This window comes from Anomaloglossus baeobatrachus, chromosome 6, assembly GCF_048569485.1.
Source record: "Anomaloglossus baeobatrachus isolate aAnoBae1 chromosome 6, aAnoBae1.hap1, whole genome shotgun sequence".
Lineage (NCBI taxonomy): Eukaryota > Metazoa > Chordata > Amphibia > Anura > Aromobatidae > Anomaloglossus > Anomaloglossus baeobatrachus.
In genome coordinates, this window is record NC_134358.1 from 572992162 (window position 1) to 573006806 (window position 14645).

The window sequence follows — 14645 nt, forward strand, 5'->3', positions numbered from 1 at the left end:
TCTATTCAGATTTGCAGACATTATAGATGGAAGTACAATGCAGATCCATTCCTTTGAGTACCTTAGAGATAAATTCTCTCTCTCTAATCGAGAGTTTTTCCAATATCTGCAGATCAGAGACTTGGCTGGCTCCTTGTTTGGCAGGGCAGGGGCCTCGATTCCCACAGATTTTGAGAAAATTTGCAGAAGGGGCACTGATACTAAGGGACTAATTTCGGAAATTTACATTTTGCTTTCTGAGTCACGGGAGGGGCCCGAGGGGTCTTTTCCATACATGCGGAAATGGGAGTCTCTATTGGGAAGGCGGATACTTCCTCAGGAATGGGCAGCAATCTGGGGAAACGCCGCCAAGACGTCAATATGCACACTATATAAGGAAAATATCTATAAAATTTTGCTATTTTGGTACCACACTCCAGATTTCCTTCATGGCATAGACCCCTCCATACCGGCTTGTTGCTGGAGATGCGGGGGAGGCAGGGGCACCATTCTGCACATATTCTGGTCCTGTCCAGGAATAGTCCCCTTCTGGGAGCGGGTTAGAGGGTTGATCCATAAAGTACTATATATAGAGGTTGATCTTGATCCCCTGATCTATGTTCTGGGTCTTGGGAATGGGGGATTGGGAAAAACGGCCTCTAAGCTTTTGTCCCACATCCTTACGGCGGCCAGATGCTTAATTGCAAAGAATTGGAGGCAGCCAGGGACACCCTCACTCCAGAGCCTCAAGTATAGATTACTGGACGTTAGACGCATGGAACATCTCACGGCACTATTGCATGACACAGTTGACCGTTTCCAGGCCGTGTGGGCACCATGGGACTACTTTGCGGGACAGGAGGATCTGTGAGACTGAGGCCTATGGGTCCTATGGAAGGAGCATGGACTCTTGAAACCCTTCCCTCTTCCCTCCTATTTCTCCTCTCCCCTCCTAACCCTCCTCACCTGTCCTGTCATTGTTTGTCTAGGTTCGATAAGAATTGTGAATTTTATGTTTTATTTTATGTATGAAAAACGTAAATTGAAAATCTCAATAAAAATTCAAAGTTTAAAAAAAAAAAAAAAAAAAAAAAAACAATTTTTTTTTCATGTTAATTCTAGGAACTCCAGCCTGCTGTCATGCTCCTGTATGAAGCTCCTGTCATCCTCCATGGCCAGACACATCATCCACTCTCTGCTCCAGGGCTGCAGCCCTGGAGCAGAATCTCCTGGAGCTGGGCAGTAAACGGAGCTAGAGCTGCAGCCAATTCAGCTTTGAACATGTCTTTAATTGCATGCAGCAGCTCCTCTGAAGCTAGGAGTCGTGGTGCTGGCGCTGCAGGGGTGCTAGTTTCCTCTTCCCCACTTGCTCCTGCAGCTGCGCTGGAAGGAGAGGAGGTGACTGGCGCCATTTTGGGAGGCCCAGATCCTTGCTGCGCTCCCAGGAGGTCAGGAATTGTCCTGGTTTGCGGCGTCTGCGGGGCCCCTTTCTTTCCCCTGGACATCTCTGGGGATCCTGCTTCCTAGCGCACCGAAGCTAAACTCCGGTGCGGTGCTAAATGAGGCTGCTGCAGTGTCTGGGGAGCGGAGCTCACGGGGATGCGATCGTCCTCATCAAGCGCCGCACATGCACCAGAAAAAACCTTTTTTTTAATCAATGGATTTTTATTAAGAATTTTTCATTTAAAATAATCCTAACCGCAACAATCATGCGGGCAAATTGAAATAGTTATTCCAACAAACCAGAATGGAGAAGCATAAAAGAAAATTAACAGCTGAAAACATTCTGCATAGTAGGGTTAAAACATACCAAATGCACCATGGGGATAGGGTTAACTATATGATGAAAAAAGGGTCAATCAGGACAGGGGGTGGGGGGGGGTTCAAAATTTTGGATGCTGCCCAAGGGGCCCAACGATTTCTGATTTTTTTTTTATTTTTTTTTGGTGATCAGGTCAGAGGCCAGTGTGAGCTCGTATTTGGTAAGGTTTATTAATTTTATTTTTTATTTTTTTTTTTGCACAATTTCCGATTTTGAGGGAACATTCTTTTCTCTCCAATGATCTGCTAGGCACATACGTGCTGCTATTAGAATATGGGATACTAATAGGTCTCAAATCGCCAGGGAGCACATTTAAACCAATCCCCAAAACTGCCAACGGGCCGTCCAGTCTCCCAGCTAGCCCTGATACTGAGCTGATAAATGTTTGACTGACACAACCCCCCCCCCCCACCAAAAGAAAAAGGGCAGATATGCGGACAGTCATACCATACATGCCCTAGTCATCCAACACCTGAGCAGCCCTTCCAGCAAGATTGGGGATAGGATTTACGAAATTTAGAAATCTTTAGCGGGGTGTAGTACCAGTCAAAATGAACTTTCTTAAGCTGTTCAAGATGATTGATACAGGAAGAGTATTTCAACAGGTTACCTGAGGCTGTCCACCACTGGTCTGAGCTTGAGGAAAAAGCAAGAGCCGATTCCCATCGTTTCATATATGCCTGCTTAGGTCCATTACTAGGGGAATTGAACACCTTGTACATTACCGAGAGACCATGTCTTTGAGGCGAGGAGGAGCTAAAAAAATCGTTGGAGAGGGGAACTTACAACATTATAACAAGTTGTAGGAAGATCACATGAGTTTAAAAAATGTCGGATTTGCAAATACTGGTAAAAATTATTTTTATGAAGGCCAAATTCATCCATAAGGGCAGAAAAAGGTTTTAACTTATTTTCCGAGAGGAGATCTTTCATGACCAAAAAGATCATTCCTAAACCAATTACCCAATGAGAGGCCTTCCACATGTAGTTCCAAGGATCTGATAGATATTAACTTAAATTTAAGCACCCGATGGGAGGAAACTAGGTCAGACCTCTCATTGTCTGTAGGGGGAGAGAAAGAGTTAGGGGTCCAAGCCCCCGAACCTCCAATAACAATCTTAGAGACATCAGTGGGGTCATAGATTTGTCCAACTGCACCCATCTGTGATCACCAAGATCATTAGACCACTCCCTAATCGCCTCCAAAATTGCTGCTTTGTGGTATAAATAAGAGTTTGGGATACCCAAGCCACCATGAGAATGGCTGTAAAATAACATATTCATACCAAATCTAGGCTTCTTCCCCGCCCAAATGAATCTACTCACAACTGCCTGTAGTAAAGAAAGAAATCTTTTAGGGAATTTCAGGGGGAGACTGCGAAATAAATGACTTTAGGGAGGATCATCATCTTAACTATCTGAATGTGAGCCATCCAGGAAAGAGGTAAATGTATTTGTCTTTCTATGTCCTTGCGGATTGAATTAAAGTGTTAAAGTTATGTTTGACAATGTTGGAGAAACTACATATCCTAAGCCCCAGATATGAAAACACGTCGTGGGCCCAGACCATAAGGGACACGTGTTGAGATTCTATTTCTAACAGTTTCTGAGACGTTTACTGGAAAGAGAACTGATTTTCCTTCATTTAACTTGTAATATGAAACCCTGGAAAATTCTAGAAGGGCAGATTTGATCCCGGTTAATGAGTTTTCTATATTAGTGCAAGAGAGTATGACATTGTCTGTATAGAGACCGATCTTATGCTCTGTAGGGCCTATTTTAACTACGGAAACTTCTAGGTTGAGCCTAATGCACTCCGCTAGGGGTTCCATCACTAAAGCAAATATGATAGGTGAGAGCGTGCACCCCTGTCGGGTACCATTGGTCAAGTCAAATCTTTCAGAATGAAAGCCAGCCGCACACACCGATGCGTTTGGCTTTGTGTATAAGGCCATAATGGTTTTTTTTATATTACCAGTTATGCCAAATGTGTCCAGGACTGCGTCCACGTAACCCCAGTGCACCCTGTCGAACGCCTACTCGGCATCTAAAGACAGGAATACACCGGGGGTACCACTGGACTCAAGATAATCTACCAGGTCAATCACTCTCCTAGTTCCATCCCTTACCTGTTTACCTGGGACAAACCCCACTTGATCAGGGGAGACCAAAAATGGCAAGACTGAGAGTAGTCTATTAGCCCAAATTTTTGCGTATAATTTCACATCACAGTTTAAAAGAGAAATGGGTCTGAAATTACCTGGGGTATTTGGTGGCTTCCCTGGTTTAGGGATGGTAACAATTGACGCTGCTAAATTTTCAGATTGAATGTCAGATGAGTCCCTCTACAGAGAGAACGTTCTAAGTACGGGGCTAAAATATGTGTAAACTGGCGATTAGTATGAATTGGTAAAACCATCTGGCCGAGGAGCAGAAAGCCTCTAAGGGTATGTTCACACATCAGGTTTTTGCTGTGCGGCACAATCCTGCGCTTCGGGAAAAACGCATCTGGGGTTTTTTTGCCGCTGGGTGCGTTTTTTCCTCATAGACTTTTATTAGTGCCGGATTGTGCCGCATGTACTTGCGTTTGATCCGGTTTTTGCCGGATGCGGAAAAAAACGTCACTCCGGCGGCCGCACAGAGGAACGTTTTTTTGCCACTGGCAAAAAACTGCATAGCGCCGGGTGCGGCGCTGTGCGGCATGGTGCATAATGAAAGTCTATGCGCCCTGGATCCGGTGGCATGCATCAAACGCCGGAAGCATGTACCGGATCCGGTTTTTGCTTCTGAGCATGTCCAGAATTGATATAAATTCATTGCTTGTCAGAAAATCTCTCTCTCTCCCAAACTCTCTCACTCACTGACTCATTCACTCACTCACTCTCACCCACTCACCGACACAGTGCTGCATGGCTGTCACAAAGCTCTGCCGGCTTCTCCTGATTTGAAAAAGCCGGCCGCCCATTATTCAATCTCGTATTCACTGCTTCTCCCGCCCACCGGCGCCTATGATTGGTTGCAGTCAGACCCGCCCCCACGCTGAGTAACAGCTGTCTCACTGCAACCAATCACAGCCGCCAGTGAGCGGGTCTATATCTCGCAGTAAAATAAAAAAAAAAAACTGTGTGCGGTCCCCCCCAATTTTGATACCAGCCAAGATAAAGCCACACGGCTGAAGACTGGTATTCTCAGGATGGGGAGCTCCACGTTATGGGGAGCGCACCACCCTAACAATATCAGCCAGCAGCCGCCCGGAATTGCCGCATCCATTAGATTCGACAGTCCCGGGACTCTACCCGGCTCATCCCGAATTGCCCTGGTGCGGTGGCAATCGGGGTAATAAGGGGTTAATCATGGCAGGCGTATGAGACACCCCCAATGATTTAACCTGTAAGTGAAAGTAAATAAACACATACACCCAAAAAAATACTTTATTTGGAATAAAAGACAAAAAACACCCTCTTTCACCATTTTATTAAAAGCCACAAATACCCCTCCAGGTCCGACGTAATCCACAAAGGTCCCACGATGCTATCCGCTCTGCTACATGAAGCTGACAGGAGCAGCAGTAGAACACCGCCACTCTCTATCAGCTCCATGCAGCAACTGAAGTGAATCGCGCTGTCAGCGGTGACGTCACTGAGGTAGTGCCGGGGCGTGTGCGGTGATGATGGGTGCGGTAGTGCCGGTGTTTGTGCGGGATGATGTGCGCGGTAGTACCTGCGTGTGCGGTGATGATGCATGCGGTAGCGCCTGCGTGTGCGGTGATGATGGGTGCGGTAGTGCCGGTGTTTGTGCGGTGATGATTTGTGCGAGAGTGCCTGCGTGAAAAAAAAAAGAATCCGTTTTTTTTACCAGATCCGTCGCATCAGTTTTTACACAATCTGAGACTGAGCCGTTGCATCAGGGACAAACCAGATTGTGCCTGATTGTAAAAAAAATGATGTGTGAATTTAGCCTTAGCTGAGTTAATGACACAAACCTCTTCTATCTCAGTGAGGGGGGCATTAAGGGGGGACAGTAACGTGGGGGAGAATTTGGGTAAATTTAATTTTAGCAAGAAATGTGGATATCTCATCCTTTGTGGGCTGGTGTGTGTTGGGGTCTGACTTGAGATTATACAGCTGGGCATAGTTGTCCTTGAATTCACTAGCTATGTGTGTGGGGTTTAAAGGGAACCTGTCAGCAGAAATTTTGGCCAAAACCTAAAAGATTCCCCCTCTGCAGCTCCTGGGCTGCATTCTAGAAAGGTTCCTGTTATTATTGTACCCCCTGTGAGACCAAAATAAAGACTTTATAAAGTCTTACCTTTTTCGTATGGCAATCTTTTTTTTATAGTCACGGGGGCGGGCTTTCTTGCGTCCGTTATTCTCCCTCCTGGTACTTATTGCTGCCCCCCAACGCTCCTTTGCATAGCTGATGACGCCGACCACTGCTCCAGCGGTCCCCGTGCATGCCCAGTGCCAGTCTCACAGGACTGAGCACAGTGTGACCGCTGGTGACGTGTGCGCAGGCACGACATTATGGGCGGCGCTGTGATTGTCATCAGCAAGTACCCGCCCATAATGTCGTGCCCACGCTTTCCCCTCTGCCTCCACCATTCTGCGCAAGCGCTGGCCATATGACCCCACGTCACCTCTTACCCATCTTTCCCTGGAGCAGGAAATAGATGGGAGGTGACGTGGGGCCATATGGCCAGTGCTTGCGCAGAACGGTGGAGGCAGAGGGGAAAGCGCGGGCACGACATTATGGGTGGGTACTTGCTGATGAAAATCACAGCGCCGCCCATAATCTCTTGCCTGCGCACACTGCTCAGTCCCGTGAGACTGGCACTGGGCATGCGCGGGGACCGCTGGAGCAGTGGGCGGCGTCATCAGCTATGCAAAGGAGCGATGGGGGACGGCAATAAGGACCAGGAGGGAGAATAACGTACGCCAGAAAGCCCGCCCCCCGTGACTATAAAAAAGATTGCCATACGAAAAGGTGAGACTTTATAAAGTCTTTATTTTGGTCTTACAGGCGGTACAACAATAACAGGAACCGTGCTAGAATGCAGCCCAGGAGCTGCAGAGGGGGAATCTTTTAGGTTTTGGGTGAAATTTCTGCTGACAGGTTCCCTTTAAAACCTTGGATCCATCCTGCTTAATCCAGTAGGGGATGGCCAGCGGAGCCTCCCTTTTTTTTTCACTCGACTTGCCAGGACCCTACCTGCCCTGTTACCCAAGCTGTAAAATTTAGATTTAAGGTTTTTTTATTTTTTTTTTTCATATGAATAGAGCATGAAGGATCTTAATTGATCTCTCAACTTCCTAATAGAGTTTAGGAACATTTTAGAGGGGTGGGCCTTGTTTGCCCTTTCAAGGAGTTGAAGTTTGGCCAAAATATCATTGAATGCCCTTAATTTAGTCTTTTCCTCTATTGCTGCAATTTTAATGAAAACACCTCTAGCAAAAGCCTTATGGGCCGACCATAGAGTTTCATCTGAGACCATCTTATTATCGTTAATGGCAAAAAATTCAACTGCTCTGCAACTTTATCACTAGTAGACTAAGGCTATAGTCATTCAGTTTCCACCTGGATGGTGATCGGGCAGGACCCTCATTGGAAATTGTTAATGTGATGGGAGCGTGGTCCGACCACGTAATAGGGCCTATATTAATTTGATCACAACTAAGTAATAAAGAATCGTCTACCAAGATGTAATCTATGGAAGGAATAATCTCTTTTTCCCCTGCATGAGCATACCGCCAGATATCAAGGAAACGAAACTCGCGGATCAGGTGTCCTATCTCTCTTTTGGCCGGGCCTTGGTGGGAACAGTCTAGTGATTTACACATAGGAATGTTAAAATCCCCGCACAGCAAAGAGCCCTTTACCACTCCCCGAAAAGTCTCTAGGAATTTACGTATGAATTTCAATTGGCCCACATTAGGGGCATATACTGATGCAATTGTGAATTTTACATTGTTTAATAGACAGATTAAGATGACATATCTCCCCTCAGTGTCCACCACCACCCTCTCAAACTGAAAGGCTACAGAGCTTTTAATGAGAATTCCCACACCCGCCCTCTTGTGCTCATTATTGGCATAAAACTGGTGAGGGTAACAAGCATTGCTCATCCTACCATTATCTCGAGCTAATAAATGGGTCTGCTGGATACATAATACGTCACTACCAACCTTCCTGGCTTCTTTCCACACCCATGACCTTTTTGTGTGGAGAATTTAACCCCTTAACATTTATAGACAATACTTTTAAACCCATGGTACATAGGGCCAGAGGCGACTGTGATAGCCGAGAATCTGCTTTCTTTGAAATGGCAACCCTGCAGAAAGGAAGAGAGCAAACAGGCCACACCTATCAACAAGTAACATAACATAAAAATTAAAAAAGAAAAGAGAAACAAATTGCTCCTCACACACCATTTCGGAGCAGCACCAGGACTGACAAGCAGACCCAAAAATTAAGAACGAAAAAAAGACGCTTGTGGGGCAAGGTCTGCAGGAGGGCTGGATGTGGCAATAAAGGAAACACCCAGCGACCCCTGCAGAAAAAGAGAAAAAAAAAAAAACAAAGTCCACAAAATGGAGACGGCGGACTCATAAGGCGCAAGTTATTGGAGATTCATGCTTTGAACCATTCAGGGTTAATTCTCCTGCTTTGGGGCGAATCTTTATCCATGGTAGATCGCGGAGGAAGTTGTATGTCCCAGTCCTCAAATAATTTTCCGAGTTGCGCTGTGGAGAAGCACACACGTGTATTTCCATTTTTTCTGACAATGAGCTTAATAGGGAATCCCCAGCGATATACAATGCCTTTATCCTGTAAAATCTTTGTAAAAGGGGTAAATTCTCTTCTTTTCGCAAGCGTGCCAGCTGAGAGATCTGAAAACACCGATAAGCGAGCAAACCGGTCTGGCAGAGTAGGTTTTTTTCTTTAAGCCCAACAAGAAGGCCTCCTTTATTTTATAGAAATGAATACGGGCTATAATATCTCTGGGAAGCGAAGGGTTAAGGCCTTGGGGCTAGGGACTCTGTGAATCCTGTCCACTATTATATCCCTTCCCTCTGCTTCAGGCACAACGACTTGAATAAAGTCCTGTAACAGGGAGCGCAGATCTTTATCATGCACATCTTTCGGTACTCCTCTTATTCTAATATTGTTTCTCCTGGATCTGTCCTCCAGGTCCAGCACCTTAGATGTTAACTTGCGTACTTCAGCTTTAACCTCCTCATGCTCATCTATCAGGGCATTGTGTGACCCTGTTAATTGAGCCATTTTATTTTCTAGGTGATCCATGCGGTTCCCTATGGCCCCAACCTCCACCTTCAATTCTGCTAACATACTCTTAATGTCATTTTACACTGTCTTTCTGAAGGAGTCAAAGAGAGACTTCATTTCTTCCTTTGTGACTGGCTGATGATCAGGGCTTACCGTTTCCACAGCGCCTGCAGCTTCCACGGAGCTTCTCCTGCTTGAGGTGGATGAGGTTGCAGGGCGTGCAGGCTTTGCAGTGTGAGGGGAGGATGACGCCATCTTGGAGATCTTCTCCAGCCCGGAGCCTCTGGCAAAAAAGTCTGAAACTTTCCTTGGTGAGCTCCGGAGCCCGGTTTTGGATCGCCTCATCTGCTCTCAGGGTGCCACGCAGTGTCTGAAAGGAGATTCACCGCTGGAGGAACCGCCGCTTAGCTATGTGAGCCGCTTCACCGCCTAATGCCGTCGGAGCTCCTGGATTATGCGACCAGCGCCATGCACAGCTAGGCCACACCCCCAGAATTTTTTTATTTTTTTTTAAAAGTGAGGCTCAATGAGAGGAGCATGCGGCTAAGAGAGTTGGTGCAATAATTTAGGTTTTAATGATCGAAATGATTTGTCAGTATTCCTATAAGATTTAAGGGTTAATAAATTAATAACCTTTCAATAGTTTTTTTATTTTCTTTATATTTATTTAACATAATAAAAATATATCCTTGTGCTTTTATGCATACTTTTCCCTTGTCTTTCTGTGTTCATTGTCTGTTTTTTTTGTTTATAATTCTGTTTGACATGCTGTATACCGTTGTAAATTATACTGCACGTTTTTATGGTGTTTTTTCACTTGTTTTGTATCTTGTTGCAATCAGATTGTTTGTTTTTAATGGCAGTGATTGAGACCGGGTGGGTTTTTCATAAGCCAGTGTGGACCCGTAGAAGTGCTGTATAGCACGAAACGGCCGTCGTCCTAAGGAGACCCGCACCCAGCTCTCCTCTTGCCTTTTGTATGCACCTTTTGGAACCAATAAAAGAATCTGTTTTTCTGGAAATTGGATGGTATGTGCCGTTGATTCTCTACTTTCCTTGATGATTTAAAGAGAAGTGGTGTGTTCTCCTTCAAAGGAAGTCGTCAAACAGGTGGGATGGATATCTGTCTGAGATGATTTTGTGAATCCTGCTTTGAGCAGGAGGTTGGACATGATGACCCTGGAGGTCCCTTCCAACTGGAACATTCTGTGATTTGCTGAAATCGATAGCGGACACCATGTCGCATTTGGAGAGCCCCTAATGTACCTGAACAGTGGAAACCCCTAAAAGTGACCTTAGTTTGGAAACTTGCACCTAAAACCCACAGGTGCTATACAGAATTTTACAACGTAGAACCGTGAAAAAAAAGAAAAAAAAGTGCCACAACAACGTTGCAGTAACCCCACATTTTTTTCATTTTCACAAGGATGGCAAGAGAAAAACGGATCCCCAAACTTTGTTGTGTGACCCTATACAGTGGTACCTCGCTTAACGAGTGACCCACTTAACGAGAATTTCGCTTAACAAGCAAAGCTTTCTGTAAATTTGTAACCTGCTTTACGAGAAAGCTTTGCTGTACGAGCGAAATCCTCACCTCACACACTTCCGGTTCCGTCCACCCACCGCGCTCTGACCCGCACTTGCAGTCCACACAAACACACACGTACGCACAAACACACACAAACATACAAGTACTCACACACATACAGTATTATGCTCACCTTACCTTCCGTTCCACCGCCGGCCTCATGGTTCTTGTAGTTCCCGGGTACATCGCGGCGAACTACAAGTACCATGAGGCCAGCGGTGGAACGGACGGTAAGGTGAGCATATAATATCTGTACCTTCCATTTCATCGCCAGCCTCCTGGATCCTGTAGTGCGCCGCGCCGCTCTGCTCCGCTCCGCTCCACTCCAGACATTGGCGTCCATAGCAACTAAGCAGGAACTTCCTGGTTCCTGTCACCGCTTGTCAAAGGCGGCAGCACGCTGGCCAATCAGAGGCAAGCGGCTCTGCCTTTGACGTCAGCGCTCTGGCAGGAAGTTCCGCCCTTGTCGTTATGGTTACCTGATACATGGCCCGCACCGGAAAACAGCAAGTCCCAGGAGACCGGCGATGGAACGGAAGGTAAGGTGAGCATATAATATGTGCGTGTGCATGTGTTTGTGTGTGTTTGTACATGTTTGTGTGCGTTTGTGCATGTGTGGAAGGACAGAATAGGGGACCAGGATGGGACATTTAACACCTTGTGGAACAAATTGTCAGCATTGCAATGATTTCCTATGGGAAATCTTGCTTTGCTGAACGAGTAACTTGATTTAATAAGCACAGTCCCAGAACGGATTGTTCTCGTTAAGCAAGGTACCACTGTATTGGAATTGATTTTTCATTTTTCTGGTATGTGAATTGTATAATGTGATATATATGAGTTGTGTAGAGTACGTCAGGCTGGCATATGTCCATTATTTAGAATACATCCAGTTATGCAATAAATTGGGGTAAGTCAGAAATAAATGTATTGGTCCATGCATGAGTGACAGACTTTGAAGCATTCTTTTGTACACAGGCCAGGTTTGTTGGGGCAGGTGTCACACTGGAAAAAAAATGGTGTCCTTTCTTATTTCCCTTCTGTATTAAAATTTGCACCTTTTTGTGACCTTATATTGTGACAGTACGAAAATGTTACACAGTGGCATCTGTACGATGTGCACGGCCAGCTTCTTGTGCCACATCTTAGCTTTTCGCATGGCACTGTAGGGCTGGATTACTGGATTTTTTTCTAAATATTTAGCTTACACTCCTGTCTCACTGAGCACTCTGCCTTATACCCAGGGCGTTACAATATTCATTTTTAGCTGCCAAAATGTGTAGATTTTTTTTTATCCAGATAGAGGCATTTAAGTTAGGGTTCCTATATACAGTATAAGAGATCACCTTGCCGTGGTAATTGGGCTCACGTAGATTGGCCAATACATAAGCTAAATATCTAATTTTTTCAAATATCCCTATAGCTGTAATGCAGTACCAGAATTCCCTCATTCAATGTTAGCATATACAGTCATATGAAAAAGTTTGGGCACCCCTATTAATGTTAACCTTTTTCTTTATAACAATTTGGGTTTTTGCAACAGCTATTTCAGTTTCATATATCTAATAACTGATGGACTGAGTAATATTTCTGGATTGAAATGAAGTTTATTGTACTAACAGAAAATGTGCAATCCGCATTTAAACAAAATTTGACCGATGCAAAAGTATGGGCACCCTTATCAATTTCTTGATTTGAACCCTCCTAACTACTTTTTACTGACTTACTAAAGCACTAAATTGGTTTTGTAACCTCATTGAGCTTTGAACTTCATAGGCAGGTGTATCCAATCATGAGAAAAGGTATTTAAGGTGGCCACTTGCAACTTGTTCTCCTATTTGAATCTCCTATGAAGAGTGGCATCATGAGCTCCTCAAAACAACTCTCAAATGATCTGAAAATAAAGATTATTCAGCATAGTTGTTCAGGGGAAGGTACAAAAAGTTGTCTGAGAGATTTAAACTTTCAGTTTCCACTGTGAGGAACATAGTAAGGAAATGGAAGAACACAGGTACAGTTCTTGTTAAGCCCAGAAGTGGCAGGCCAAGAAAAATATCAGAAAGGCAAAGAAGAAGAATGGTGAGAACAGTCAAGGACAATCCACAGACCACCTCCAAAGACCTGCAGCATCATCTTGCTGCAGATGGTGTCAATGTGCATCGGTCAACAATACAGCGCACGTTGCACAAGGAGAAGCTGTATGGGAGAGTGATGCGAAAGAAGCCGTTTCTGCAAGCACGCCACAAACACAGTCGCCTGAGGTATGCAAAAGCACATTTGGACAAGCCAGTTACATTTTGGAAGAAGGTCCTGCCGACTGATGAAACAAAGATTGAGTTGTTTGGTCATACAAAAAGGCGCTATGCATGGAGGCAAAAAAACACAGCATTCCAAGAAAAGCACTTGCTACCCACAGTAAAATTTGGTGGAGGTTCCATCATGCTTTGGGGCTGTGTGGCCAATGCCGGCACCAGGAATCGTGTTAAAGTTGAGGGTCGCATGGAATCAACTCAGTATCAGCAGATTCTTGACAATAATGTGCAAGAATCAGTGACGAAGTTGAAGTTATGCAGGGGATGGATATTTCAGCAAGACAATGATCCATAACACCGCTCCAAATCTACTCAGGCATTCATGCAGAGGAACAATTACAATGTTCTGGAATGGCCATCCCAGTCCCCAGACCTGAATATCATTGAAAATCTGTGGGATAATTTGAAGCGTGCTGTCCATGCTTGGCGACCATCAAATTTAACTGAACTGGAATGGTTTTGTAAACCGGAATGGTCAAATATACCTTCATCCAGGAACTCATTAAAAGCTACAGGAAGCGACTAGAGGCTCTTATTTTTGCAAAAGGAGGATCTACAAAATATTAATGTCACTTTTATGTTGAGGTGCCCATACTTTTGCACCGGTCAAATTTTGTTTAAATGCGGATTGCACATTTTCTGTTAGTACAATAAACCTCATTTCAATCCAGAAATATTACTCAGTTCATCAGTTATTAGATATATGAAACTGAAATAGCTTTTGCAAAAACCCAAATTGTTATAAAGAAAAAAGGTTAACATTAATAGGGGTGCACAAACTTTTTCATATGACTATCAGCTTTTTATAGTGGTGCAGTTTTTATATTTTTTTATCATTAGAATTGAACAGCTGATCATAGCGATCATAGTTGCGGGGGGCAGGCACACCCCCCCCCCCTTCCCCGTGGCAATGAGCTCAAGTGTCCTACTGTTAGTAAACGCAGGCACCTTCATCTGATCACTGTGTCTGAAGGTTCCATTGATGTAAGTTTACGTCATAGGGTGGGAATCCTTATCCGATCATGGCATAAACTTGAGTAAAAGGTTGTGAAGGGGTTAAAGGTGCAGTGCTTGTAGTTCTCAGCACAGGTTACACTCAGTATTGTGCGTATGAGCGGAGGCTTCGTCTCCTTGTGAAGCAGCCATTTCTCTCTTGGGGTGGTTGGAGCACAGATAACATCACTTTCTATTGGAGACATTCTTATTCACAGTCCAGGTAAAGCTTCGCTGATGGAGGGGCCTTCACGGGTCGGCTCCCTGTGGTGACACTGGCTGTATGGAGTTACCCACAGGTTTAGGCGCTACTGTTCCCTACATCAGGGGGTGAGAAGAACAAAGTGGGGTGGACGTCATGTTGTACTGGTTCCTGCTGAAGATGTATAAAGAAACCAGTATAGAGGAGAAACCTTTGTTCAGCTTTATCTCTCCTGACTATATGAAGTTTCACTCCATGGTTGAGGCGACTATATGAAGAAAGATGTCCCCTCACCACAGACTGGAATAGATGATGGGAGTTGTAGTGATTCCTTCCTCTCCCTGGACTAAACTGAACTGGTTTGTACCAGCTTACAGGAAGTGTCACCACTGAGCGGAGAGGCTCCTCCCACAGTTTCTATGGCAGCTTGTGGTGGTGAGAATAAATAACATTCATATCCACACA

General features: G+C 44.9%; 2 protein-coding genes across 3 annotated transcripts in view; one reads left to right on the forward strand and one right to left on the reverse strand.

Annotated features, from left to right (window-relative positions):
* LOC142243699 (uncharacterized) overlaps positions 1 to 14645 on the reverse strand; it is a 272143-nt gene that overhangs the window by 78280 nt on the left and 179218 nt on the right. The gene's annotated exons all lie outside the window — the stretch shown is intronic.
* Positions 1 to 14645, forward strand: part of LOC142243711 (uncharacterized) — a 161955-nt gene that overhangs the window by 30662 nt on the left and 116648 nt on the right. The window lies entirely within an intron of this gene.